The sequence below is a fragment of the Drosophila rhopaloa genome, unplaced genomic scaffold (assembly GCF_018152115.1).
Source record: "Drosophila rhopaloa isolate 14029-0021.01 unplaced genomic scaffold, ASM1815211v1 contig_182, whole genome shotgun sequence".
Lineage (NCBI taxonomy): Eukaryota > Metazoa > Arthropoda > Insecta > Diptera > Drosophilidae > Drosophila > Drosophila rhopaloa.
In genome coordinates, this window is record NW_025335064.1 from 371,564 (window position 1) to 376,261 (window position 4,698).

Below are 4,698 nucleotides of genomic sequence, written 5' to 3' on the forward strand. Positions count from 1 at the left end.
CCGATATTTTTTGTGATGTGAGACGCGTGTCATCTATGTTTATGTTGTGGAATCTGTAGGGACATTGGGGATACTCCGCCCTGGGGATTCGGGAGCTAGCCGGCGCCGTCCCAGGACCAAATGCAGTTCCATAACATAGTGGCGCCCAATGTAAAAAAATAAATCGTCGAGACGACGACGTCTCGCATATAGGGATTTGCCTCGCATAGCCTCCGCTCCGGTGACTTGCAGAGCAACAGCAGGTTGTATGCAACTGCACCGAGAGTGGTGGGCTGCGAGGCAGAGAGAAAGGTTTAGAGGGATTTTTGAGCAGGCAGGAGGCTTGACTCCGAATGGAGACAATGGCTCCTGGTCACAGCAACCTGAAGGCAAAAGATTTGCATCCGCAGATAACTAAATTTGTGATATAAACTGTGATAAAATAGTTAGGGCGTAGATTTTTATTTATTTATTTATTTATATTTATATTTTGTGTTTTGGGGTAAAGTCCGTTGTAGTTAATCCGTAGTTGTTGTTTTTGTTGATCCTGAGGCTTTTGTTTCTCGGATGTGTTTGATACCTTCTGTCGGTTGGATGCTTAAATGTGTGTTCGTGACCCGTGACTTATGTACACGCGCTGCACGAACACCTCGATTTAAGGATCAAACCACAAACGGGAAAACAAAGCCAACAGGACTCAACGAGCAGCCGATGTCCTTAACTGGCGGCTATCACCAAGAGTGATAGCCAGTCCAGTTGACGAGCGGCGTGTGGAAGGATGTGACGGGAAAAATTGGGTTTTGGAAAGCACCGGACGAGCTAGGTCGGAAGTCCACCGGCGAGGGTCAGTTCCATCTCCCCTGATAAAAATCTCAGAAGAATTAAATCAATAAAGGAGGAATCATAAATAAATCATATCTATTTATTTATTCTATTTATTTTCGTACATTATTTATTTATTTTTCCAAACATTTATTTATTTACTAAAAAAAAAAAAATTATCTATTGATTTATAATTTTACATTTATTTATTTATTCAAAACATTTATTTATTTATTTAAAATTTTGTTTCTATAATTATTATCTGTTATTACATGTTTATATATTTATCTGTTTATTTATTATTTGCTAGTCCTTATTTTAATATTTATTATTCTTCTTAAGTATTTATTTCTTGTGGTGATTTGTTTAGGGTAGGATATAGTAATTCTGAGGGAGATAGGTATATTTCTGTTTTGTTTGTGCGATACGAAGATGCCTTCCAATTACGATCTCCGATCGAAGGTTCTTCCGGCCGAGGAAGAGGAGAAATTGTGGTCCACCGATTTAGATGAGGTTGCCGGGGCCGAACAGCCACGGATATCGATGGGACTGCCAAGGACTCCGTTGGGTCGTCTTCATCAGGAACTGCGCAGGGAACTTCAGATGGGATCAGATCCCACACAACATCAAGTTCTGGAGCAAGTGAGCTCGGAGGCGTTTCTGGACAACGCGGCGAAATCGGCCGTAAACGTGGCATTGGCCCAGGCTGCAGAGACCCATCGAAAGGCTCAGGAGTCCGGCGTCAGCCAGTCCTTAAGGGATGAAATCCGAGGTGGCTTCCTGGAAATGATGAAGTTGATGAACGAGGTGTTAAGGCCTACTGCTCAGCGGCCGCAGCTTCCACTGGGGAACCATACCGATCAGCAACAGCATCCGGGTTGGACGGACCCGGCGGCACCACTGGCTCCAAGTCTGGTCCAGAAAGGGGCGATTCCAAAGACTGCACCATCAGCAGACACGATTGGCTCCCGTCCACCGCCACCAAAGGTTCCACCAAAGCCGCCTAGAAGGCCCGTGGACCCGTTACCGGTGGAAAGCAGCAGTCCAGGATATCCTCTGGATGGCGACCGAGGGCGGCGCAACGAGTCCCGAAATTGGCACATCGAGGACCGGAGAGCTTCAGATTTCCGCGAGGAGCGATGCTTTTATGCCAATACTGGACTAGGTGGCGGCAGCCAACATGTTCGCTTCGAGTGGTGGGGCGATGCATTTGACGGCGAGGACGACCGCAACTCGGTGGAGGACTTCGTCTTCCGAGTGGAGTTCCTGCAGAGGCAGCATAAATTGAAGGAGCACAACAAAAAAACAAAGGCAGTACTTACTGGTAAGCGTGGGCCCCGCGTAGGGCACCGTTTGGAACTGCATTCGGATTTCGCCAGACACCGATCTCCAATGCTCCCAATGATTTCGTCGAGTGGCCATGGTTTAAAGGCGTCCCTCTAAATCCTTGGGTGGTGTTGCATTTCAAGTTGGAATCGGCTGGAAGAATTAAGAAGGAGGTATTCGTTTTTGGTAGGGCTATCGATAAAGAAGGAGGGTGGCAACTCCTACTGGAGTGGCGCCCCCTTCTGCTGATGTCTTGGCTATCTAGCTATTTTAAACTAGCCCGGTTCGCTCTGGGTATGGCTAGGATGGCCTTGATATGCCCAATGACCCAATTTCGAGAGAGGCGAAGGGAATATGGCGAGATATAGGCATGATAGGCAAATTTCTATATAGTCGCAGCCATATTGTCCCAGCAGACAGAACAAAAATGTTAAAATAGTGTTTGTGCCGAAATATAATAAAAAGTGAGTGTTAGAGAAATTTGTGTTAGGTTTAATAGTTTATTTTATTTATAAATAATTATTCGTAGGGCAACCGGGGTCCCAATACAAAGGGCCCCGGGATATTTAAATTGGAGGAAATTAAATTGGAAGTTCAAATTAGAAGACTTAATTGGACATATAAAATTGGACTAATTAAATCTGGAAATTCAAATTGGAGATTTAAATTGGAGGGAATTAAATCTGGAAAGTCAAATTGGAAATAAATCGTGATTTTACATTGGAGGAAATTAAATCTGGGAAATCAGGAAAATACGCACCTTCGGTCGAGCCAGCTACGAGATCTGGACAAACACTACTCGCCTTCCTCGGACGCAGCCAACGCCATCCGACATTCACCGGTGAGTCCGTTCCGCGCTATTAAGACCCACCTGCTTTGGGGTCGTCAGGCTGCCAGTGCGCGCGGCGTTGAGAGGCACCGCCATCAGGCTCGCCTTCGCCACCGCTCCTCGGGGTGTTCCAGGCCCTTACTGCTGCTGGTCTCCGGCAGAGTACGCTGTAGTCGGGGCATAGTTAGCCCGGCGCCTAGCCCAGAAGTGGCTGAAATTATTAACGTTAATTTAACTGTGCACATTACTAAATTTATGTACTTACCTGTTGACCTGTAAATTTATCCGGACTTAGACCCGACAACCCCAATTCTTGTCCTCGTTGTTGCCTGTAAAAAAGGGTCGCGATTATTAGTTTTCGGCGGGATTGTTTACAGCGCGTAATACTTACCGTTTGGCCTGTCCCTTCTTTTCCCCAGGAGCTCCTCAGGATTAGGTGACCCGACACACTAACCGTGTGTGTGCTTTTGTGCGCCTCGTTCAATGCGAGTTCCACCAATAAGTGACTGGTGGAACATTATTTCCGCGGCGCCTGTAGCCTTTGCCAAAGGAAGGTAATCTTCCGCTTTGACCGATTAAATTTGAAGACGGTGGCCAAGTTTGGTCGTAGAGGCTATGAAAGGATAAATTAATTACTAGGAGAACAAGTTATGTTAACTTTAGTACTTACTGTGGATATTAAATGTACATGAAGACTGAAATGTACGAGTGAGTTGTCGTTGTGGGGGAGATGGAGCTGTCCTAGTCGCGAGGAGTGACTTGGACCAGCTGATCATGGGTGATGCCTCCGCAGAATCATCCGGGGCATCCTTGGTTGGGTGGGCGTGCTTGGCTAGGTCACCAATAGCCACCAAAACGCCATATATTTCCCGTCACTTCAATTAATTGCATTGTTTACATTTTGTTTGTGTTGCTTGTTAGTGAAGACCGATATTTTTTGTGATGTGAGACGCGTGTCATCGATGTTTATGTTGTGGAATCTGTAGGGACATTGGGGATACTCCGCCCTGGGGATTCGGGAGCTAGCCGGCGCCGTCCCAGGACCAAATGCAGTTCCATAACAAAATTTTTACGCTAGCGTAATCGTTTGTCGATCTGGATACTAGGCTTTAATGTTGACGGATTGTCATTGACACTTTCGGCCACCGCACCGATATTTTCCACCGACCGAACTGGACGAGCACGTAAACGTGTTGTTTTATCCATCAACGATCCAGTCTCACGCACACGCTTCACAAAACTATCCACAAGCTACCTGGAAGCCCCTTTATTTTTTCCGAAATTTGACAGCAATTTTCTTGCAGTTTCGGTTGAAGACTTTGGAAGAAAGTTTTTAATATTTCCCAATTTTCTTCGAGCGCAAACTTAACCATTTCGTAAACCGCAAACCTTCTACTAAATATCTGACACATTGACAATGACATTCGAAATTAGGGATGTCAAAAATATATCAAAATTTCAATATATCGATATTTTTTGCAAAAAAAACTAATATCGTGATATTTTTTTAGCCAAATATCAAAATATCGATAGTTTATTTTTCGATATTATTTGATACGTGCATATCTTTCTCTCATGTACATAACATGCCTCACACCGACTGGGACAGCGATCCGATGGAATTCTGGTACTCCCAGAAAGACAATTTACAAAATCTTTCGAGTGTTGCGCTATGCTACCTAATTACCCCGGGTAGCTCAGAGTCGTCAGAGCGGTTAGCGTCGGCTATTAAGTGCGTTGTC

At 45.1% G+C, this 4,698-nt stretch overlaps 1 long non-coding RNA gene across 1 annotated transcript; it reads right to left on the bottom strand.

Annotated features, from left to right (window-relative positions):
• Positions 1 to 2,320: 2,320 nt before the first annotated feature.
• On the bottom strand, positions 2,321 to 4,356 carry LOC108041487. The gene is made up of 5 exons (XR_006417575.1): positions 3,627 to 4,356; positions 3,348 to 3,569; positions 3,222 to 3,285; positions 2,888 to 3,167; positions 2,321 to 2,810 (listed from the first exon to the last, which is right to left on the bottom strand). It is a non-coding gene; the product is annotated as an uncharacterized LOC108041487 (long non-coding RNA).
• Between the last annotated feature and the right edge of the window lie 342 nt (positions 4,357 to 4,698).